This window comes from Petaurus breviceps, unplaced genomic scaffold (assembly GCF_028583685.1).
Source record: "Petaurus breviceps papuanus isolate PSGF00001 unplaced genomic scaffold, PetGlider_PUasm1.0 185, whole genome shotgun sequence".
Classification (NCBI taxonomy): domain Eukaryota; kingdom Metazoa; phylum Chordata; class Mammalia; order Diprotodontia; family Petauridae; genus Petaurus; species Petaurus breviceps.
In genome coordinates, this window is record NW_027185797.1 from 22,359,267 (window position 1) to 22,384,701 (window position 25,435).

The 25,435-nt window shown below is 40.1% G+C and overlaps 1 protein-coding gene across 1 annotated transcript in view; it reads right to left on the reverse strand.

The window, feature by feature from the left end:
• Nucleotides 1–25,435, reverse strand: part of GADL1 (glutamate decarboxylase like 1) — a 168,988-nt gene that overhangs the window by 98,513 nt on the left and 45,040 nt on the right. The window lies entirely within an intron of this gene.

Here is a 25,435-nt window from a genome sequence, read left to right on the forward strand (position 1 = left end):
CTGACAGTAGGGCTTGAAGGATGCCATTTTGGAAGACCTGAATGGACCTGAGGCCACCAATGGGCCAGGAAAATTTCAGTGGGCACTGGATCTGATGACTTTGAACTTGCAAAAACTCCAAGCCTCTGCTTTTCACTGAAGTCTGTGATTTTGTTTCCTGCCAGGGAACTCCTTTTATCAATTCACTTCAATAACTGAGTCTTTAGAAAGTTAGGTCAGGCACTGAGAGGACAAGGCGACTTCTCCCAGGTCACACAAGCAGTCCATGAATGAGGCAGAACTTGAATGAGCCCAGGCTCAGCTCTCTATTTTCTTATGCACACTTTACAGTTTGTCACTGGCAAAGAAAAGGGCACACTGTCCATTTTCTTCCCACCCCACAATGAAAGGATCAGGAATGTTGTTCAGTTATTTTTCATTCTTGTCCAACTCTTGATGAGCTCATTTGATGATTTCTTGGCAGAGATCCTGGCATGATTCACCATTTCCTTCTCCATCTCATTTTTACAGATGAGGAAACTGAGGCCAACAGGAGCAAGTGACTTGCCCAAGGTCACACAGCTAGTAAGTGTCTAAGACCAGATTTGAATTTGGAAAGAGGACTCCTCCTCCTGTCTCCAGACCTGGCACTCTGTGCACGATGGCACCATTTAGCTGCCTGATCAGGGATGACATTCATGCAAAAAAACATGAACAAACCACCTATACATTTTTATTATATTGGGAAAAAATGTTTGATAATGAAACAAAGAAAACTTAAGCCACTTGTGAATGACTTCTCTCCCTTCCTAATCTATCTTCTCTAACTTTTTGTACATTTCATAATCTAATTTTTGTTTATATTATTCTTGATTCAGAAGGCGGGAGGACCACAGATGTCATTTCTCTCTCCTTTCTCTAGGAAACTTCTCAAATACAAAGCCTACACTCCATTTTCCCACCATCCCTAACTCCTTACCTTCTTTTAATTTTGAAGATTTTCTTAGCCATTCTATGGAAATGACTCTCTCAAAGGTCACTGTGACATTCTTACCACCAAATCCAACAGTTTTTTTCCTCAGTCTTCTCTCTCCTTGACCTCTCACCAACATCTGATACTCCTGACAAGTCCTTCCTCCTTAATGCTTTCTTATATAGGACACTATATTCCCTTGAAGTCCTTGAGTGAAATTATTCCATTGGGCAGACGACGAAACCAAAGTTGAATGACTCCCACAGTTAGTAAGAGATGGAGCTAGGATCTGAAACCAGAGCTTTGAACCCCAAATTTTCTATTCTTTTCAGTTTACCATGATGTGTGTCTTGAACAAGGTTCACTGGGCCTCCCACATTCTGGCCAGAACCTAATTATCCTTCCTCTTTATGAACTTATTCATTCTAGTCAAACTGGTGTACTCATTGTTCACTGAACATGCTATGAAATATTACTGCCTCCCTGCCTTTGCTCATGCCAAGAATACCTTTCTCCTCCTCCCTAATCCTTTCTTTTTAAAGGCCCAACTTAAGTCACAACCTCTCTGTGATGCCCTCCTCTACTGGTCCACACTACAGTGATTTCTACATCTTTTCACCTCTTAAAGCATTTATTGTCCATACCACCTGCTAATAATGCTCTGTCTCCCACCCTAGCTGGCCTGCCTGCCCACCAGCCCAGATCTCCACTCAGGTGGCCTAGTGGGTAGCAGGCACCTCAGGCTGCCCTCGACTCCACCATCTCTAGCTCCTTATAATGCAGGAACTCTGAGGTCAACATCTGGCCTGGAGACTAAGAGGATCCGACCAGATGCCCAGCCACTATGCCCTCCAGACCTCCACTAATTGCTATCTGACTTACCAATGCACTTCAAAAAGTTTTAAGCATCCTTTTCTTTTAAAATTTTGCGTTTCTAATTCTTTCCTTCCCTCCCAGCCCTTCCCCCATCTACTGAGAAAGCAAGCAGCATATCAATTAGATATGTGAAATCATGACAAACAAATGTCTATATTAGCAACATTTCCAAAAAAAGGCAGGAATAATAAAGAAAGTGAGAAACTATATTTCAATTTACACCCAGAGTTCATCAGTTCTCTCTCTGGCAGTGGATAGTATTTTTTCATCATGAGTCCTTTGGAGTTGTTGTGGATCATTGTATTGATCAGAGTAGCCAAGGCATTCCCAGTTGATCATTACAACATTACTTTGTGAATACACTTTAAGGGTTCTTGGACCTTGCCATCTGCCCTCTAGCTGCATGCTTCAAACCACTGGGACCTTACATCTGCTTTGTGGTTTGAACTTCTTAAGAAGAGGAACTGTCTTCCTTTTCTATTTATGTTCTCAGTGCCTGGCACATAGTAAGTCTATAATAAATGCCTTTTCATTCATTTGTTCATTATATTAGCATTTATCTTTTCGTGTCTCATCTAGTAAATAGACTGTAGAGTCCTGGATGGGCAGGGGCTGTCTTCTCCTAAACAGTCCAGTGACGACCATGGTGGCTTGAACGGGGCAGCAGCCAAATGAATATCTATTGTTGATGCTAACGATGAGGACAGTCTTTGCACTCACACCACCACCCTCACACTCATATGGCATTTAGTCCATATGGAATAATCAAAGCCAAATGTTTCACATTTTGTACATCCCCCGAAATGGAATATCTCAAATGCACAGTGTTTTTTTCGCAAGCTATAAAGTCACTTAAAGATTCCTGAGGTCTTCCTAAACCATATTCTTGGAAATAGGAAAAATACAGTTGTAGAAGAGATGGAATTGCTTTATTTCAGTCACTGATGCTACATGGCCATGAGTCATGGAATGTCACCATCTCTGAAGAATTCAAGTTGTGTGTCACCCAAAGGGCAATGGTGGGCACAGAGAAGATACAACACATCGCCCACAACCAGCACAGAATGGTGCAGGAGAGAAACAGCATATGAAGGATGGCATTGTGTTATGGGAATGGAAATCTAAGATCTTCCCTGCCCCTTGGCCCTTTGATAGGCTTAGGTGACTCTGAGAACCTTCCTTGATTTGAAAATATATTCTGCCCCCTAATAGGCTGAATGTCGTCACCTAGAGCCTGTGGTGGGAAGCTTATTTTTCAGGAATGCCCACACCTTGATACTGTGTGATTGGGCAGTGGGTCAAGAGGGTTGTGACCTTCTCTGAGCCAGGAGAAAGCTATATATACCCTGATGTGAGGTTTTTGGGGGTCTCACTTTGAGAAGAGTTATATGATTTGACCAGACAAAACTCTGGGCAGCCGTTGATGTTGGTGCTCCCCTCTCTGGTAACTGACTAGATATGGATGTAATGGTCAGACAGTTGGAAGACTGTCTGCTGATGTTTCTCTGTATTTGTTGTCTGCTTGTAACTTGTTTGTATTCTCTGAAGTTTGTGGTGCTGACCTTTTTCCCCTGAACTAAGTAAATGATATATGTTTGATTAAAGTCAGATTGCTAACCCATTTTTAGTTGCTTTCCTTTAGAAAAGCATATCTACAAGGGTGGCTAGGTGGCAAAGTAGAGGCAGCTAGGTGGTGCAGTGAATAGAGCACCAGCCCTGGAGTCAGGAGAACCTGAGTTTAAATCCAACCTCAGACACTTAACAAAAAAAAAAAAAAACTAGCTGTGTGACCTTGGGCAAGTCACTTAACCCCAATTGCCCTCCAAAAAAGCAAAAAAAAAAAAAGCAGATATAAGAACCTGTGTTGGTAGCCACCCTGTGTATGCTAAGGTGCTTGCTGCTACACATTGGACAGAGAGATGTATTACTAGCAAAGAATGCAGATTGGTGATTTGGTGAGAGTAAGAGATGAGCAATGGACAGGCTTTGAGCTGTCCAGCAGAGCTAACGCTATCTTGGGCTGCTCCCAGGAATAAGGAAGCACTAGCTCAATTCTCCTCTTCCTTGGTCAGACTCCCTCTGTGGTAATGTATCAAATTCTAGGAGCCACATTTTAGGAAACGCATGAATAAGCTAGAGAGTGCCCAGGGGAGGGAGATCAGGACTAGGAAGGCCTCAAAACCATGTCACATGAGGATAGGTTGAGGAAATAGGGGATGATTAACCTAAAAAGAGAAGGTTCAGGGAAAGGAAAGGGCAAATATGATAGCTGTCGTCAAGTACTTAAAAGGCTGCCGTGATACTAGGGACAGACAGAGGAACTAGACCTGTGATTTCATTGATACAGGGAACTCTCAGGTGAGGAAACTCCCTCTACCAATGAAGGTTATTACCCTTTTTTGTTGCCTAGGTATTTGGTGTCAGACTCAAATAGAAACATATCTGTGGTTGTGTATTCACTTAGAAAACCATAAGTGAACATTATTTAGGTTCTATTGTGTTTTTATTTTGTTAAATATTTCCCAATTACATTTTAATCTGGTTCTGCCAACAGCAGGTGTTGGCACCTATGACCAGGAACACATGAAAGTTAAGGGGTGGGAGTCACTTGTCCATATTCTCCAGGTGATTAGCTTGAATTCTTTAGAGATGCTGACATTCTAGGACTCATAGTCATACAAAATCAGGGTCATAAAGCCAGCATGGGCTCAAAAGGGGAAAACTGAATGTGGAAGAGAGATTAATTTGTTTTGTTTGGCCCCAGAGGGAAGAATCAATAGCAATGAGTAGAAGATGGAAAGGGGGAAATTTTAGGTTTAAAGTCAAGGAAGACTTCAAGCAACAGGACCTAGTCCAGCACGAGGTAGCGGGTTCTTCCTCACTGGAGGGCCTACGGCAGTGCTTGGATGGGCCCTGGTCCTGTGTGCTGTAGTAGGGATGGCTTGGGGGGTACGTGTTGGGTCAGATGATGATTGATATTCCTTTACACTGAAATTCTGTGATCCATTAATACCCATAAAGTGTCAAGACATTTAGAGGAACTTCCCTGCCATATACCTTTTTCCACCCACTACTCCCCCCCCCCCACACACACACACATTGAGTGGATCTCTTATGGAGGACTTCTAAGAAGACTGGCATAAATTCTATTAGACAAGAAGACATGGTTAGGCTGACAGGTGCAACATAGAAGAACATACATGCCCCCGTAGATTAGATGGCAGGTTTATCAAAGGACTCTACTTTCTTATGAAAAATGGGATGGAGGGAGGGGACAAGCATTTACAACAGTGTATGTGGAATGTATGTATCAGGGACTGTTCATTGTCTCATTTAATCCCCACAACAACCCTGGGAGGTAGGCACTTTTATTATCCCCACTTTGCAAACAAGGAAACCAAGGAAGAAAGAGGTTAAGTGACTTTGCCCAAGGTCAAACAACTAAAAAGTGTCTGAGGCTAAATTTGAACTCAGGTCTTCCTGACTCCTGTCCCAATCCCCTATCCACTGAACCCCTCAGTTGCTTCTAGGAATGGAAAAAGTGGTTTTATTTTTTATAAACAAAGAATTATTATTGCTTTTTACTTTTCAACCATAGTCGTTTCTTTATACCCCTACCCTAAGAAAATGAACTTTTCTTGCTAACACAAATATTTAAGAAATACCACTTGATAGAATCATGTGAACACAACCAGTTTCCTCATCTTCACCCCCCCACCCCCCCATTCTTCTACTGACAACATTATCACTTCTCTGGGACCCAAATGGTCCATGATAATGAAGGCTGTCTGTTCTACCTATCTTTCCTTATCTCTCCATATCTTGATACTTTCCTAAACCAGACAGTGAATTGATTAGAAATTTTCCAAAAACAGAAGTCAAGACCTTCCCAATATATTCCCTGCAGCCTATGGGGAAAAAAGACAACATTCCTCTTAGTTAGAGAGTAAAACTAAGAATTCACAGAGGGATAAAGCATCTGTCCAGCCTTATACTAACTGGTTAGTTCACAGCCCATGTTCACAAGGTATTAAAATCACATATAGTGAAGAGAATACAGCCATTTTTTTCCTCTGTGTATATCATGGTTATTGACATATTTATCCTTCATCAAAATTGAAAAATCAAAACAATTCCCCCAGCAATGGCTGCTCCGTCCTGCTAAGGGCAAGTACCTCTGGCTTTTGCTATAAATGCCCTTCACTGAAGACAAATCTCAGCTGGATAGGCAAATGAAGAAGGACAGAGTCAATAACACATGCTCCAGGCTAAATAATTGGCCTGTCGGCTGTGGCCCTGCTAATTTCTTCTTGGTGAATGCTCTCCCTGCCTTGTGAAGGTTTCATAAAGAACCATGGGAGGGTTGGGACTTGTTCTTCAGAAAACAAATGATGAGCTTCCTCATCCCTCCCCACCCAACTCCCTCCTACCCAAAGTCCCTGCTGTGCATTTGATTTCACATTCTGGCATTAAAATGAGTAAAGCAGCCTCACTTCTAAGATGTCCTTCAGCAGAGAGAGAAAGATCATGTTTCTGAGGAAAATATTCTTTTGGAATAATGACAGCAGCATGAACAAGTTTAGGGGTATTGTTTTAATAGTTTAATGAAACATCTTTATACCATCCAGTAGAGACAGAATGCAGAGATTGGGAACCTGGTAAGAACCACCACTTGAGGCTAAAAATGAATCAGAAACATTAACGCATGATGAAGTTAATTAAGTATCATCTCACAAAACAAGGAAGGAAAATACTCAGGGACTGAGTGACTCTGTCTGCTTGACAAAAATAAGGAATGTAAGAAATGTAAATCTCTGCATTATGTTTCAGGGCCAGCATCTCTTAAGCAGCTTATGGAAATCAAAATGGTAGCTGGAAAGACATTAGACTTGGGGGTGGAGTGGGGCATGGGGTCAAAAGACAGGACTAGAACTCATTGGCCTTACTGAGAAATCATAGAATTGCCAAATTTTATCTTTGTTTGGAACCTTAACAAGCATCTAGTCTAATTGTTCCCTGAAATATGAAAATCTTCTGCAAGAAATGGGGCACCTGGCCTGCTTGGAGACAGAATCATGGTTCATTGGGAAAAGCTGGGTTTGGTATCCGAGGACCTAACCTTTGTTCTCCCCTCTGATGCTTTGTGTCATGGGGACGTCAACTGGCATCTCTAGGTCTCAGTTTCCTCATCTAAAAGATGAGACTAGATGGCCTCCAAGGTTCCTTCTACTTCGAAATCCATGATGTTTTAATCTGACACTTTCAGGTTCACAAAGTTCTTTTCTTATGTTACCCCATTTGACTATCACAATGACGTCATGAGGAAGGTGCCAGAGATATATAAACATAAAATTCATCTGAATTTTATTGAAAAAGGAAACAGGCTCAGAGAGATTCAGTAACTTTCTCAGTCATACCACTGTTCAAGTGTTAGGTAGATTTTGAAGCCACATCCAGGAGACTATCCAACATGTCATATTGCCTCTTTGTGTTTCCCAGAAGGATAGATTTCAATCAGAAAATGACCTTAGAGGACACCTAATTTTATAGATGAAGAAACTGAGGCCCAAAGGGGTTATGTGGTTTCCCCATGGTTATCCATGTAAAATGTCAGAACTGGGATTTAAACTCAGGTTTACTGTAACACTCTTTCCACCAGAACATGATGGTCATCCATTCAACCTTGAGTTGGGTATATCTATGACAATATAGCTAATGGGCTAGTTATATTTAGGAGTGTGGGACAGGTAGGTGATGCAGTGCACAGAGACCTGGGCCTGGAATCAGGAAGACTCCTCTTTCTGAGTTCAAATCTGGCCTCAGACACTTACTAGCAGTATGACCATGGGTAAGTCATTTAACCCTGTTTGCCTCAGTTTCCTCATTTGTAAAATGAGCAGAAGAAAGAAATGGCAAACCACTCCATTATCTCTGCCAAGAAAACCCCCAATGCAGTCACAAAGAGTTGTACATGACAAAACTGACTGAACAGAAGCATTCAGGGGTGTACTGGTAAAAGTTTAACTACCAACGCCCCCTCACTGACAATGTGCACATGGAACATTTTAAGTTTAATCAATATCACTAACATTTTCCCTATCACTTTCTTAAGACTAGATAATTAACAAAACAATAAATCTAACCTTGGTCCATAGCCTTTGTCAATTTCCAAGGTAAAAAAGCGATCACTGAAAATTTAACAATCAGCTCTTATGAGCCAATATAAATTGACTCCAACACACTACTGTATACTTCAGGTCCTCATCAATAGTACCATCAAAGTGCTCACAGACATTTCATATCAGTATTTGGATAATTGCCCTCTATTGGGCTCTAGCTTCAGAGTACCTTAGTTTCTGATACTTGTATCAAATTTGTGGAAGATAAAGTTGAGAGGGATGGCTGACATGAAGGGTGAGACAGTCAGAATCCAAAGAAAATTCTGCAGTCTAGAATGTTGGTCCAAATTTAATCAAATGAATTGAATGGGAATAAATGTAAAGTCTTAACCTTGGGTCCAAAAAATCAACTTTACAACTCTGAGAAGTGGGAAACATGGCTAGATAGCAGTTTAAGTAGCAATCAGAACTATCCAAAAATGGAATCAACTTGCTCAGAAAGCAGTGGGTTTTTCCCACACTAGAGTGTTTTCAAGCAAGGGATGGATGGCCAATTGGTGGATACTTTGTAGAATGGATTCTTTTTCAGTTGCAAGTTAGCCTAGATGACCTCAGAGTTCCTTTACAACTCTGAGATTCTTTGATTTAGTTACCTGCTTAAAAAACAAATAAGAGAAAAGAAAATGGAAGGCAAGAAGTTGAGATTCTTTATGAAGTCACTTAACTTTTCCTTCTTAAGTTTCCACATTTGCCAAAGGGAATGATATTGCTTTGCCAATGTAAAAAGAGAATTTGGGGTGGCTAGGTGGCCCAGTGAATAGAGCACTGGCCCTGGAGTCAGGAGGACCTGAGTTCAAATGCGGCCCCAGACACTTAATACTTACTAGCCATGTGACCTTGGGCAAGTCACTTAACCCCAATTGCCCTGCCTTCCCCCCCTCTAAAAAGCAAAAGTAAATAAAATAAAATAAAAAGAGAATTCGATGGGGGAAGGCATAGTCATGATTACCTGCTGGGTTGCTGAAGATCACACTGTTTTTTTTTTTATTCCATTTCCAACATCTTTGGGGAATGAGAACTCATCTAACAGTTTGACTGCAAAATCAACTTGTTGAAATCCTCAGGCTATGTCTAGGATGTTAAACACTTAACTGCTTGGTAAGATCAAGTTACTGCTACTTTTCTAAAAGCATAACTCTGAAAAATTTTCAGGATTTCTGAAGATAGTAAAACTTTCCCAAATAAGAATTTCCCAGAAGAATAGAGGTGTGTAATGCAAATTTGGAATTTTTTTTTTGCTTTGGTTGTATTCTATTCTTAACAGAAAAGTATACTGCAGTCTCATAAATTTACCCTATTTGGGGCTAGGGATGGGGTGGTCTGAAAGTGAAGAATAAAGACCATGGAAATCAAGAATGGGATGGGAGACTTGCCTCAGAATCATCTAAGTGCTTTTATAAATAGAGGAGACAAATTTGATATCCCAGGCATTGTTGAATGCCATCTTGGAGTACAAAGAGGTCTTGTCCTGGCTTAAAAATAGCTTGCTGATCTTTCCTTTTAAGTTGGCTGAAAGTCTGGAATTAAGAGGGGGTCTATATATTGCTATATCAAGATTGAGAGGCAGCCTTAGATTGGGAGAGAGAAGGTCTGGGTTCAAATCCCAGGCAATCACCATCTATGAGACCTTTGGATAAGTCTTTTATCCTCTTTAGGAATCAGTTTTCTCATCTGTAAAATAAGAGGGCTGGATTAGAAGGACTTTACGATCTCTTCCACCTCTAACTCTATGATTCTATGGTGTCACTGAGATGGAGAGAGTCTCACAATCACTTCAGCCACCAACAAAGTCATGAACTGAACTCTTCGTCCCATTTGTCTTTTAGCTTTCACTGAGCTATTAATCACAGGGAAGAAATATTATTTTTGTTATCCTTGGCTCCTTGGTGGACTTTGCAGAAACACATATTCAGAACTGATGTAAGGAAAACAAATTCCTACTAATGACTCATATCAAAGTGGAATGTGCTGTATTCGGGGGTAGTGAGCTTCCCGTCACTGAAGGTCTTCAAGAAAAGGCAGATGATATCTTGTGAGGATGTTTGGGGATTGTTTTTCTAAGTATGACTCAAATAAGATGGCCCTGGAACTCAGATCCAACTCGGAGATTCTGGGATTTTGAAGGTGCTCAATCTTTGAAGATCTCTATAAGTATTGATAAATATTCCACAGTTAGCTTTTTCACTTCCACCATGTCCAGATTACTATCAGTTTCAAATTGGTAAAATCTAAACTGAAGGTCTTTTGGCTATGACTTGACTAAAAATGATATAATTTGTTTTTGAGAGGCAATGTGACATGGTGGGTAGAGTACCAACTTCAGAGTTTGTAAGACTTTGGTTCAAGTCTATCCTCTAACACATAATAGTTGGGTGACTCTAGGCAAGTCCCCTAAACTAAAGGCATCTAGGGTACATAGAGTGCTGGATCTCAAGTCAGACAGATGAGTTCAAATCCAGCCTTAGATCCTGACTAGCTGTGTGAACTGGGGCAAATCACTTGACCTCCACCTGTCTTAATTTCTTGCATCTCTAAAGTAGGGCTAATAATAGTATTTCCCTCCTTGGCTTATTGCAAAGATAAAACGAGATATTTGTACAATGTTTTGAAAACTTGAGAACCCAATAGAAATGCCAATTGCCATTGCTATTGTTATTACCTAACCTTTCAGTACCCCCAAACAATTATCTGAGCATACAAGTGGCAGAACAGATGTTGATGTTTTGGGAGAGGGAGGCTCCTGATGAGAGGACTGCCTGCACAGAGGTGTGCTAGAACCAGCTTGGAGATCCAATTGTTCAGTTTCCAGTGGGGCCATTTATACCTTGGAAATCAACAAACATTACAAATCAAGACTTGACTTGTTTTGTTGATTGTCTAGACTTAAGAAAGTGATGGAGAAAATATTAATGAAGCAAATTCAACTTCAAAGTGTATTGGGAGTTCTTCTTTGGAAAGCCACATTTACAAACACATCCCTTTGCTTACAGTGTACCAGTGAAATCTCGGGTCTAGACCCCAAACAAACAAAAAAACCAACCAATTAAACAAAAAACCTTTGTCTTTACTTATCCATGTAAATTTCCTCTAGAGTAGAGTAGAGTAGAGTGAAAACTCTTTGGGGGAAGGGACTTTGGTTTATCTCCCTAAAAGGTGCCTTATCCCTAAGTAAGTGCTTGCTGAATTAAAAACACACAGCAAAAACAAGCTAGAGTCCTCAAATGATACTGAGCAAGGGTATCAGACCTCCCCCAGAGGTGGTCACAAGGACAACACGTACAAAACAGCCCTCTTTCTATATTTACTGTGCTGACAAAGAGAAAAGCATGACTCTGCTCTGAAGTTCAATGAAATTTCTCCCACCCCAAGTATAAACACTTAACAAGATCAGGCCGGGTCTACTGCTTATTGCTGCTGTTGTTAACAAGACCTCAGGTCCAGCTCAAATGGAATTTTCAACCTGAAGCAAAAAGATCATAGGCCTCTATTTTCTAGAGTTGGAACAGCCTCTGGAGTTCTGGCCTCTGTAGCCCAGAAGAGAGGCGAAAGATTGATTTTCAGAGCAAATAAGAGGCTTTGAGGAAACACAATTTCTGAGCCCAAAGTGACCAGGTCTTCCCTTTCTTTTTTAAAAATAAGTTTTTAGGAATTTTTAAAAACACTTGAAAATTCCATAAAAATGAGAAATAAATTTCTTTCTCAAGAAACTTTAATTGAAATGAACTCACTCTATAAACCTGCTTCGAAACACTGGGGGTTGGCATCCTTCTCATATTTCAAAGATTTCCTAATGAAATATGTGAGGATCTAAAAAAATGAGAGTTAGTAATAGCTAGCATTTATACAATGCTCTAAAATTTGCAAAGCACTATATATATATATATATAATTTCAATGGATCCTTACAACAACATTGGGTGCTATTATTATACCCATTTAACAGATGAAGAAACAGGCTGAGAGAGAGGTTAAATAACTTGCGTGGTATACAGCTAATAAGCATTTGAGATGGGATTTGAATTCAGGTCTTCTTGACTTTTTCTAGCCCTGAGAGGCAAAGAATGTTAAGTTGTCTGATAGTCCTCTCCTCCTAATAGGCTGTGAGTACAAGTAGAAGTTACTCTGACATCACAATGGTGCTGAGGTACAGGAGAAATGTAAGAAACAGTTTCCCTCTGGGTTTGTTACCCTCAGTTCTATAAATATTTTTAGGTTCACAAACTTCTGTCACGTCTTATTCAAAGAACTATGACTTCAAATTAAACAAACATGAAAGATACATTTTAAATCCTATTTACAAAACAAGTACATAATTTCCCAAAGGAAACTTAAGGATGTTGTAGCTATTTACATTTTTATTTTTTCCCCATGATGTGTCAGCTCTTCCCCTCTGTCTTCTGTCTGTCTCAGTGGTACTCATTTTTTCCCACTCTGTAGCTCACTTTCTTTTGACCTGCCCTCACACTGGTTAAATTAGGCTTTCTTTAGAAGGAGAGAGGTTGCTACAAGTCACTATTCTCAGCATCATAAGGTAACCCTTGTGACAAATTACTCCTACTTTAACTGAAAGCTTATTAACCCCCATAGGTGTATTTCTGATGAACAAATCAGTCACAAAAAATAGCCTTAATCAAAATGGAAAATGCAGAGCAAATACACAATATTTACATAATATTCTACATATGAATTTATACCAGACTCTACTACCAGTCTATAGAGTATCTACAGGGAGAGTGGACAGACACTTAATGTCCCAGGGTAATAATCCATACTCATAAGGAATATATGTGGCTAGGGCAACCCACAATTCTGGTAGAATTGAGTATTTTCTTTCTGTCTCTAGAACTGGCCATAAAAGTTCCTTGATGAACACAACTTCTATAGGAATACATGCTTCTATTGCTAAGCGGTTCTGCTCTTCCTGCACTTTGCTCTCTTCCATGTACTCGCCAACTCAGCAGCACCCCCCAAGCCTGGAATTCTCTACCTCCTCACTTCTATGCCCTGGCTTCCCTGGCTTCCTTTAAGAGTCTGCTCCAAATTCACCTTTGGAAAGAAGTTTTTCCAGCTTCTCCTTTGGCCAGTGATTTCTCTCTCAGATTAACTTTTGTATATGCTGTATATATCTTGAATGTGCAAATGTTTCATATGTTGTTTCCCCCATTAGAATATGAGCTCCTTAAAAGCAGAGACTGTGCATTTGACTCATCTCTGCAGCATCAATGCTTAGTACAATGCCTGATACATAGTTAAGTGCTTAATAAATTCTTATTGACTAATACTAAACTAAGCACACAATCTTATCTGGCTAGAGCAACACATTGGTATTTCTTCTGTGATCCATTTTTTAAATTTCTCTTTTGCTTTTATTTGGGGGGAGGGCAATTGGGGTTAAGTGACTTGCCAAGGTCACAAGCTAGTTTTTGTGTTGAGTGTCTGAGGCTAGATTTGAACTCAGGTCCTCCTGACTCCAGGGCTGGTGCTCTACTCACTGCACCACCTAGCTGCCCTATGATGATCCATTTTTTTAAGCTGTCTCCCTGGTAAGCTGGGCTCACTCCTCAACAGCCGCCATGTTATTTACCAGCATCAGTCTTAACTTATTCCTTCAGTTGCAGTAGTGCTGTGTTCTTCAAAGAAAAGGCAGTGAATCTCATCCTCTGGTTAGCAAAAAGGTCCCTAACTCTTTCTTTGTAGGATTTTTCTATTTTACCTCTAAGCAATAACAGGTGCCACTGCAGAAAAGTACTGACAGTAGACTATATCCTCACTACCTCTTCTCTAAAGCAAGTAACAGTACAGAGTACTTAATATAGTACAGAGTAAACTATATCCTCTCCCCCTCTTTCTCTTCTTCCTCCTCCTCAGCAGCAGGTAAGAATAAAGTGAGAAATTCAGTCACTTTTTGGCCAACCCAATCTGTCCTGTAATAAATGACAGAGTATGGAAGGAGTCATACCTTCTCTTTGACAAAGCTCTGAAGTCTGTTCTTTTACCTGTCATTTTTATTCATCAATTTATTGCTCTGTTTGAAGGACTTTACCTTATCATATGGTTAATAACCAAATTCTCATCTTTTATTACTAAGTCATTATCAGATAAAGTACATTTGTCCCATAATCATAAAAACACTTCTGGTATCCATAGTTTCCTAGTCATCAGCTGTACAAGTACTCTACTTTTTCCTCTGTAAATGAACCTTTGAAATACAAAACACTGAAGGAGACTTATTCACCCCAAAATTCTAACATATGCAACAACCTACATAAACACAACTTTATCAGTTTTCACTTGTACCATTGCAAAAGACTCTTGCTAGGTCTTTCTGCTGCCAATCTCTCTTCTTTGCAGTTCAGCCTCTAAAATAATCTTGCTCAAACATAAATCTGACCGTGCCACTCCCTTGTTCAAGAACATTCAGTAGGTCACCATTGCTTCTAGAATTACATAGAAACTCTTCAGTTTGGCACTCAAAGTCCATTGCAATATGACTTTCACAAATCTTTCTAAATAGTTCATCTTACTTTTGTATAAACCACATTCTAACTGAATTGGTATATTTGGTGTTTCCTGAACTTGACATTCTACCTTGTGCCTCCATGTCTTAATATAGGCTGTCCCCCATTCAAGAAATAAATTCTCTCCTCAAGTTCAGCTTTAGTTTCTTTGAGGCTCAGCTGAGGTACCATCTGCCATGGGCAGCATTTTCTGATTCCCATGGCTGCTACTGTTCTTTCGTCAAATTTTGTTATGTTTATTTGTCTCTTTGCCTGGTATATCCATTGAGTAGAACATAAGTTCCTTGAAGGTAAGGACTGCTTTTCTCTTTTGTCATTTATCCAAAGTGCCTAGCATAATGTCTGGCACACAGTCCACATTTAATAAATGTTTGTGACATTGAATTTAACTGAATAAGAGATTCAAATGCCTTCATTCTCTATCACTTTACAAAATCTGCATTTGATTTCACTCAACAGACACTGATTAAGCACCTATGTTCACAGAAAGCACTGTACATCCCCATCTCATCATATTTTCTATAATAGCATGAATTTATATATCCTCAATAGTAATCAAGGCAATGGAGACATTTCTAAAATGAACATAGTTTTTCAGACAAGAAAGCTTAGCATTGCCAGGCTGATGGATTCATTGTTTTAATGATATCTAATGGGAGGGGGAAAACATCCAACACTCTTGATTTCCAGTGTCTATTCATTTGTCACCAACAGGTGAATGGCTCCAGAAGTCATGATTCTATTCAACAAAGAAAGCATTCACTGAATACTTTCCCCAAGGCTCGCTCTCATGTTTCATGGAGTGCTTTAAGTGAAACCTAAGCTATCCGCCAGCTTTCCTAATTGGAAAATGAAACTATTAAAGTGGACAGCACTCAAAACCCAGCTCAATGCCACCTTTCCAATGGAAAGTAATCTTTTTTTTATTACTATTAAATATAAGTTTGTAGTTCTCCCTGGCTCTAAAAACTGGGGTTTTCATTGTCTTTTATTGTGTTTTTGGCAGGTTTGATAGTGAAATGGTACAAAGAATCTGACAGCACACCAAATGGAAGCATCGGCATCTCAACAACAGAATGCTGATGGTTTAATCTGTTCTACACAATTGTATTTCACTAGTAATAAAACGAGGAAATGATACTTCAACACCAAATTCAAAGGACATGCAATAGTTGTCTATACTACTCAGTGATATCTGCATAGTGAAATAAACAGAAAAGAAGTGACTTAATACAAAAGGAATCAAAACTTGTCCTCCTTGCTGTTCAATCAATCAATAAACATATGAAGTGCCTTCTACATGTCAGACACTTTGCTAAGTGTTGGGGATATGAAAAGAGTCATGCTACTGAGTCTCCTAACATTGGGCATTTTCACTGGCTGTTCTCCATACCTGAAATTCTCTCCCTGCTCATCTCTCCCATCTGGCTTCCCAGGTTTCCTCAAGTCTCAGCTAAAGTCCAGAACTTAGCCCAGTGACTGATCTTTTACAAAAAGCCTTTCCCAGTCTCTTTAACCTCAATCTTAGTGTCTTCCCTTTGAGATGATCTCTAATTCATCTCATATGTTTATACTAAGTTGTTTGCAAGTTGTCTAGTCCAATAGACTATGCATTTCTCAAGAGGAGTGATTGTTTTTACCTTTCTTTGTATTTGTATCACTTAGCATGGTGCTTAACAAATGCTTGTTGGCTTGTTAACCAATTATTTATGGCTATTTCTCAAGAGACAAGTCAAGGACAGACCTAGTCCCTTCTTTCCTATCCATTTCTCCTTTCAAGTCAATCCCCAAGCACCCCCCCTTTTTATCAAAAAACCTACAATAACACAGCATCAGAGAACTGAAATTCTGAGTTATAAAGACCCTCATTGGCCTCCTAGATCACCCATATCTCATAAAAGAATTCCCTTTCCGACATACCCACCAAGTGGCCAGACAGCCTTTGCCTGAAGACCACCATTAAGGGAGATCCCCAAGCACCCCAAAGGCAGCCCATTCCATTTTTTAACATCTTCACTTATTAGGAAGTTTTTCCTGACTCCAATTCTAAATGGGTCTTTTGAAAGTTTTGCGCAGTGTTTCCCTCTGCATTGTGCCCTCTGAGACTAAGCAACATACCTAATGTTTCTTCCATGGCAGCCCTTCCTATGTTGGAAGCCAATTCTCTCGTCCGTCCAAAGTCTTTTCTTCTCCAGATTAAGCATTCCTACTTCCATCAGCCAATCCTCATCTGGTAGGAACTCAGGGCAGTTGCCTACTTTTGGATGTTCTTCCACTTAACCCAGTCCTTACTCCGTCAATAGCACTTGATACAGTGGCAAAGAAACAGATGAAAGACTAAGGGGTTTATGAGCCTCAGATTCCACTAGGAGATGGTGGATGATTAACTCCTTGAGGACACAGATCATGTTTTCTCTCTTTTTCTATCCCCAGAGCTTAGTACAGTGCCCGGTAAATGTTTATTGGTTGATTGCACATGTGCATGAATATAAAAATAAAAATCTGACATACGGAGCTTTAAAATTTTTCAAGTGCTCTACATGTTATGTCATATATATAACATGCATATGCACATATAACATGAGCTGTTGTTGTTGTTGTTCATTCTTCATTCTCAAAGAGGACAAATGACATCATGAGGGTGACATCTTGGCTTGCGTGTGAATTGGATATGAATGGGGCAGAGCTGGGCAAAGTCATCATGGGTGCGATTATCAGTCAAGGACAAGCCTCGTCACAATCCTGAACAATTGACAAATTCTTATTTGCATCTGGTTTTCTTTCTCTTTTCGAAGACAATCTAGTTCTTTAAGCAAGGGTGCCTGGCCTAATGAAAGCCACTGGCCAATGGCACTCTCCTGTACTAACCTTGATTCAGATCCCTCTGGGAGAGATGGAAACACAGTCTGTTGAGCTGCGCTACAATCTGTGCAAAGACAGAAGGGATGGAATCTTTAAACAAATCATTGCACAAGGCAGATGCCTCTTTATTTCAACAGCCCACCTAAAGGAACAAAAGTGACTGAATAAAAGGACTAGCTGCACACTTTCTCACCCTTAGGATCATAGCTCTAAAGTCTGAAGAGACCTTAACGGTCATTGATGCCAACCCCCCCTCATTATATAGATGAAGCTAAGGCCCAGAGAATGTAAGGGATTTGCTAAAGGACACACAGCTAGTAATTAGCAAAGCCAGCATTCAGATTGAAAGTCTGAAATCTGCACCTATGGAGAGAGTGCATACATGAAAAAAATACTGGATTCTTGAAAATATATTGGGATGACTGGTGCTTTTTTGTGTTAGAGAAAAAAATGATTTTGAGACAAGGAACAGAATTTAGTCATTACAGAGAGTGTGTCATCACAGATTTAAAGGCAGAAGGGGTTTTTAAGATCATCCAGTCCAGGTGTTCTTAAACTGGATAGTTTCAAACTTGGATTGGGAAAAATGCATTTTGATTTCAATATAATTGGTTTTCCTTGTAATCTTAAATGCTTTATTTTATGCATTCAGAAATATTCTTCAGAGAAGCCTTCTTCTCAGGCTTCCCCAGATTACCATAGGGTCCTGGGAGACAAAGGAGAAGAATCCCAAATTCCAGTCTCATCCCCTCATTTTATAAATGAGGGATCTGAGGCCTGGGGTATTTAAGGGACTTGTCCAAGAGGAAGGGGCAGAACCAGAATGATGAAGAAAGATGATGATAGATTGTGTGTGTGTGTGTGTGTGTGTGTGTGCATGTGAATGTGCCTGTGCGTGTGCATGTGTGTGTGTGTGTGTGTGTGTGTATGACTTGGATCCATAATTTATTACCCATAAGATCTTGGGCCAATGTGCAACTTCTCCATGATTCAGTTTATGATCTATAAAGGAGAGGACTGGACTCAGTGGCTTTTTAGGGCCTTTCTAACCCTCTCTCTGTATTTTCTTATTCCTTCTCTGCTTACTCTTTTAGAGTCTCATGCATAGGCAAGACTTTAAAAGAAGAGATTTCAAAGACCTGATGTAAGGTTCCCACATAGTTCACTGCCAAATCTATTGTCAAGGGCTTGATGGTCAATTGTCTCCCTTCTGGGCCTCAGTTTCCTCAGGTGTAGAAGAAACCATTAAATTAGATGATTCCCAAAGTCTCTTCCAGCTTTACATTCCATGATCCCCAGATTCTACGTGCAAGTGGCCATTTGAGAAGGGGCCGGACCTTCCAACTGAGAGATGCTTTGTTTCTAGTTGGTACGCTCAGAGTTGTCCTCTAGGTCTCATTTGGAGCTCACTGTAATTCTATAATTATTGCATCATGAACCTACATTACAGCAGAGAGCTTGACATTCCAAACGATACCTAGATTTAAGCATATGAGGAAAAGGGAGAATTCCCTGCATGAGAGGATGTTTTGAAATTGCTGTTTGGCCCCAGTCACACCGACACGCAACACAGTGATTATCACATTGTTCAGAGCTTTCAATGCACTTAATGATACTTCTATGAGGCCTGTAAGAGTAGGGGAAAATAACTGAACCATCATTTGCTTTTGCTTTTTGCTTTTTCACTCCACCCCAGTCTGGACTTTGTAATAACTGAAATAGAAGTCTGGCCATTTTGTGCTCCAGAGTCAAAAGGAAAATAATACAATTTATTTGTTTAATTTTAATCTTATTTTTACTGATTTTTTTCATATTTGATTCTAAATAATTCCATACCCTCTCTTGTAACCAGTGAGTCATCCTTTGTCCCAAACATTAAAAAAAAGAAAGAGGAGAGATACAGCTCTATAGTAGACCAAACCAACACATCAACTGTGTCCAACCATGTAAGCACTGTTCTGTAAGGCATAGCCCCCTCCTTCCGGAATGAAGGGAGAGAGGTACTGCTTCTTAATCATTGTCTTGGTCCAAGATTGATTATTAAAATCACACGATGCTGAGTTGCATTCTAGAAAATACACTTTCAATATCCTATTGAATTGAATGCAGTCAGAATCCAGTAGAAACGCAAAATTAGAGATTTTCGATCTTAGAGGCCATTGGGTACAACACACTTATTTTACAATTAAAGAAAGTGAGGGTGAGAAGTTAAGTGACTTGCCCAGGTTGACACAGCTACTGAATCTCTGAGGTGGGATTGGAACTCAGGTCTTCCTGACTCCAAGTCCAGTACTCTATCCGCTGTACCACTTAGAGTTAAGAAGTACTCCGATCCAGCAACCCTATTACTAAGTTTATACCCTAAAGAGTTAAAAAGAAAAAGAGAAATGGCTCACATGTTCAAAAAATATCCATAGATTTCTTTTTTTGTAGTAGAGAAATGAAAACAAAGAGGGTGCTCATCAGTTGGGGAATGACTGAATACAGTATGCTATAGGCATGTAATGGAATATTAATTATTATGCTCTGTGAAATGATGAGATAGGAATGTTCTATGAACTGATGTGGAGTGAACGGCACCAGGAGAACAAGTTAGACATTAGAGTGTAACAATAAACAACTTAGAAGGGCTTAAGGACTCTCATTAATGCAATGACCATAGTTCTAGACAAATGAGGACTGATGAACCATCCTAGAGCAGCAAAATGCAACACGCTTTTCCAGATATGTTGGGACTTTTTGCTTGGCTATGCTTGTTGATTATGAGGGGGGTTTCTAATCCTGTTCTTGCTTTAATTTTCAAATGATGGGACAGAAAAGGGTAAAGGTAGATGGAAGAAGAGTAGAACTAGTCTGGTACATCATCTCACAACTATTGTTTTTTTTTTTTTAATCTTCTGAAAAGCGTATTTAAACCTTCCGGTGGATCTTTTATCTCACTTACATGCATGTTCCCTCCGGTGATACAGATTGCAACCCATCTAGTCTTAGCCATTCTGTTTGGCTATTGTCTTTGTCATTATATAATTTCACTTCAGGGTTTTTGTTTGTTTTTGCTTACTTTCTCGTGACATTGGGATGATACCAGTGGATCACAGGCTGTCTACCTTGCCTTCATCATATGACCAGATCAGTTTCACTTTCTATCATCCATTTCTTGATGACATGCTTTACTTCTAGGCTTCTTCAAAGTGCTTCATCGGTTCTATATGGCAGCCTGCTCAAACCCACTATGTGCCTGTCCATTGCTCTTTGGGTAATGTTCATTTTCAAGCCTTTGGAGACTGTTCTGTTCTACATCTCCTGGCCAACAGCAACACCAGTAGAATATTGATATATATTTTAAAAGCAACTGAAAGCAAATACTGACACTCCAAGCATACAGGCCTACTTAATAAAGAGAGAATAAAAAAGTGCTTAGATTTGCTCCCCTCTATTCTATTGAATTTTTAAAATATCTTGACTCTTCTTTCAGATCAAAGCATCAAAAATCATTTGATCCTAAAATATTATCCATGTAGATCCAGAATTTACATCTGAAGTGAACCTATTTAGAATCACAGATTCTTTTTGTATCTCTGGTTTTCTTTTAATCCCTATAATGCAAAGAAGGTTAGTGATATTATAACTCCTAGAGTGAGTAGCTCTGCTTTGTTCCTGCTGCCAACCCCATCCCCTGAAAGAAGATTGCAAACAGCCACCGGCTAGTCAACGGGAAAAAGGAACGAATAAACATCAGCAGTGTTACTGTCAGAGCTTTAGGGTACAAATGAAGGAATTAGCTTTTCCCTGTGATGCATGAACACATTCATTACCAGATAATTTGCATTATATTAATAAGAGTAAACCTGTGCATCAACTGGGGACTGGATCCAGGATTTCTATTCATTGTCACTGCCAGTAGGCTGTTAACGGAGTCTATCATAGCATCATTTTAATCTTGATAGTCCACAACTCTTCCAGAAGGAACCTGTTGGGAATATGCTGGTCAATGATCTGCAACTTCAGTTCAGATCAATCCATCAAATCTTCATTAAACAGCTTGTATGAGACAGGTACGATGTGAGGTTCTTGGGATTCAAAGATAGAAATATGCAGCCTTGCCTCTGTAAGTGCCATGGAGAATGCATCACACTAAACACTCCAGTCTGTTCTGCACTAACACACCTTTCGCATCTGTTCATACCTGATACACCCCTTTCCACACCCCTGCCGTGTGCTATTCAATCCAATGACACTGGCATCCTTGCTTTGTTCCACAAACAAAACAAGACATTCCATCTCTCGGCTCTACCCATTTTCTCTAATTGTCTACCATGTCTGGAATGTCCTTCCTTCTCATCTTTGCCTCCTAACTTCCTTCAAGTCTTTGCTAAAATCGCACCTTCTATAGGAAACCTTTCCTAATCCTGCTTAATTCTAGTGCCTTCCCTCTGTTAAATTATTTTTATTGTTACTGAGGCATATCAATCATCTCTGACTCTTTGTGATCCCATTTGGGGTTTTCTTCACAGAGATACTAGAGTGGTTTGCCATTTCATTCCCCAGTTCATTTTATAGATGAGGAAACTGAAACAAACAGGGATAAGTGACTTGCCCAGGGTCACACAGCTAGTAAGTGTCTGAGGCTAGATTTGAACTCAAGAGGACGAGTCTTGATTCTAGGTCTGACACTCTATCCACTGCGCTACCTACAAAGTAGTTGGGGTGGAAGGGCCCCACCTTGGTGAAGAGAGAAAAGTCTTCATGAAGAAAGTGATGCTTGAGCTGCATCTTGAAGGAAGAAAGAGATACTATGAGGGTATTCCAGGCATGAGGCATGACCACTGCAGACACAGAGACAGGAGACACACTGTAAGAATCAGAGAAAAGGGCAGCAAAGATGGAACCTAGAGTGCAAGAAGGGGAAGGATGTATTAATAAAGTTGGCAAGGTTGGCTGGGGCCAGGCTGAGGAAGACTTTAAAAGTCAAACAGAGGAGATTATATTTAATAAAAGGGATTCAAGAAACCACCAGTGTTTATTGAGTAGGGGATGAATATGATCTGCAGTTAAGGAAACTCATTTTGGCAGCCATGTGGAAGGTAGAGACTCTGATTTCTAATCAGAACATCTTTCTATCAAATCCCAGAGTTTTTGAAATCTCAAAATTCTTTGCACAATGATTACCATAACTCCATCTTTCTCTATCCTGACTGTGAAAGTAAACCAAAAGCATCATGTCACCTTATTGAGCCTCAGTTTCCTCATTGGTAAAATTGGGATATCATGGCTGGTACAACCTACTACTCAGAGTAGAAGGCAATGGAAGAGCCTTGCAAACCTTAAGGTGTAATGCAAGCCAATCAATGAGCTTACTCTGTAGAAGGTGCTATCCTAAGTGCTGAAGACATATCTGTCTTCAAGGAACTTACATACTATTATATACTAATGTTACTGCTATAAAGATGTAGCAATTAACTTTTAAGGATTCAGTTGAGTTACCACATGATTAGATAATGTTTCTTGAAAAGGATGACAGAGTTAATGCTCAAGAGAACCTAGAGGTCGACTCATTCAACCACCTTACTTTATGGGGCAGAACCTGATCTTAAGAGAAGCTAAATGATTTCTTCAAGGTCACACAGGAAGTAAGTAGCAAAGCTGAGATTTGAACTGACATTGATTCTGTCTCAACACAACAATTCTCAGAAATTTGTTCTAAACTTTTACTCTTGGAACTAGAATCACAGAATCCATTTCGAAGGGACTTCAGAGGCTATTGGATCCAATTTGTGCCTTGAGCAATGACTATAACATGATCAATGAATGGTCATCCAGTTTTAGATCGAAGGCCTCCTGTAGCATCTTCTTCCACTTCTTTCAGATGCAGGCCATCCTACTTTGGGACACCTCCCACTGTTAAGAAATGTTTTCTTCCCTCAAGCCTAAATTTGACTCTTGGGAACTTCTGCCCACTGCTTCTTGATTTTTCTTGTAGGGCCAAACAAACAAATCTAATCCCTCTTCCAAATGGCAGCCCTTCAGATACTTGAAGACAGCTCCCATAATTCCCCTAAGACTTTTCTTCTTCTTCAGGTTAAATATACCCAATTCCTTCAACTGATCTTATGTGCTATAAGCTCAAAGTTTCTGACTCTCCTTGGTGCTCGCCTCTGGATACTTTCCAACTTATTGATGCCTTCCTAACATGTGGTGCCCAGAATTAAACACAATAATGCAGATGAGGTCCAACCAGGGTCAAGTATTCCTGGACACCATGCTTCCTTGAGTGCATTCCAAGGTAATATTCCTTTTCTTAGCTGCCATCTCATATTATTGACTCATAGTGATCTTCAAGTTCCCTAAAACTGTGATATTTGTAGAATGACTAATGTCGAGTCATACTTTCCCCTTATTGTGCTTGTAAAGTCAATTTTTTAAAACCAGAGTATAATTAATTCAGATTTATCCTTACCTACTCTTGTAATAAATAAGATTGCATAAATGTGATGACATGGAGAGAGAATTCATCTGGACCCAAGAAATCCAAGCTCTGGTACCAGTTCTGTCGACAACCAACTTGGGACCTTAGTCAAGTTTGTTTAACTCTCCATGCCTCAGTTTCCAAAGACAGGTGGATTAGATTATCTCTAAAGTTTATTCTATGCAACAGAAGACAACAGCATCTGGACAGCAGAAAAATGCAAGGGGGCTTCTAAAACCCAGTCCCTGGGAGAGGAGGAAAGAGGGATATAAATGTAGAAAGCTGCTGGTAAGTGCATTTGAATAAAAACCTATTTCCATTGGGCTGGGTAGAGAGTTACAAATTACCAATCAATGGAAATTGATTATAGAAATAGAAATCAACTTCAGACAAAAGACAGGAAGCTACAGTCATTAAGCCTTGGCACAGGAATCACTAGGTTCAAGCCATGACAGCAAACTGTTTTAGTCAACAAGTTATAAGGGTTTGCCAAGGGAACTAACCATGAGATCTACCAACAATGGACTGAGAAGCTCACATACAGCAAGGTTAGATGGTGAGGAGAATTTTGCAATTATTTGTAGAGAGTTCATCAGGTTTGTCTGTCTACTACAGTCAAACCATTTTTACATAAGCAAAAGTTAAATCTGGCTTCTATTCTAGAAGAGTAGATAAAAGGCTGAAGGAAAAATTTTCCATTTTCTGTGCTCCCAGAAAGAATGTTTTCCTTAAGAAAAAAATAGGAGGGTTACAAAGGGAGAGGCAGAGAGACAGAGACAGAGAGAGACAGAGACACACAGAGAGACAGAAACACAGAGACAGAGGGACAGAGCGATGCAGTCCTGCCCTGTGTTACTAGGTAATAGGGAAGAAGAATGTGAAGTAGGTAGAGGGGACCACAGAACAGGGCAAGCTAAGTATTAAATGTAAGTAATCAGTCAACAAGCATTTATTTATTTCTCTATTCATTTATTTGTTTGTTTTTATTTTTTATTTATTTTTTTTTGGAGGGGGAAGGCAGGGCAACTGGGGTTAAGTGACTTGCCCAAGGTCACGTGGCAACAAGCATTTATTAAGTGCTGGTTATGTTCCAGGCACTGTGCTGTGTACTGGGAACACAAAGAAAAGTGAAAATATGGCCCCCACCGTGATGGGGCTCACATCCGAATGGCGAGAACAACGTGAAAATACGTATTTAGATATAAGACATAGAGAGTGTGAGTGGGGGGGATTCCAGAGAGACGGCGGAGCTATGCCAATGGTGTATGTGTGTGTAGGGATGGGGGTGGGCTGGGATCTTATGCTTTAAAAAAAACATCTACTAGAACTCCAAGAAACAGACGGGGGGAGAGAGAGAGAGAGACAGAGAGAGAGAGAGAGAGAGACAGAGAGAGACAGAGAGAGACAGAGAGACAGAGAGACAGAGACAGAGAGACAGAGAGAGAGAGAGAGAGAGAGAGAGAGAGAGAGAGAGAGAGAGAGAGAGAGAGAGAGAGGGAGAGAGAGAGAGAGAGAGAGACAGAGAGAGCGAGAGAGAGAGAGAGAGAGAGAGAGAGAGAGAGAGCGCAGAGAGGAGAGAGAGA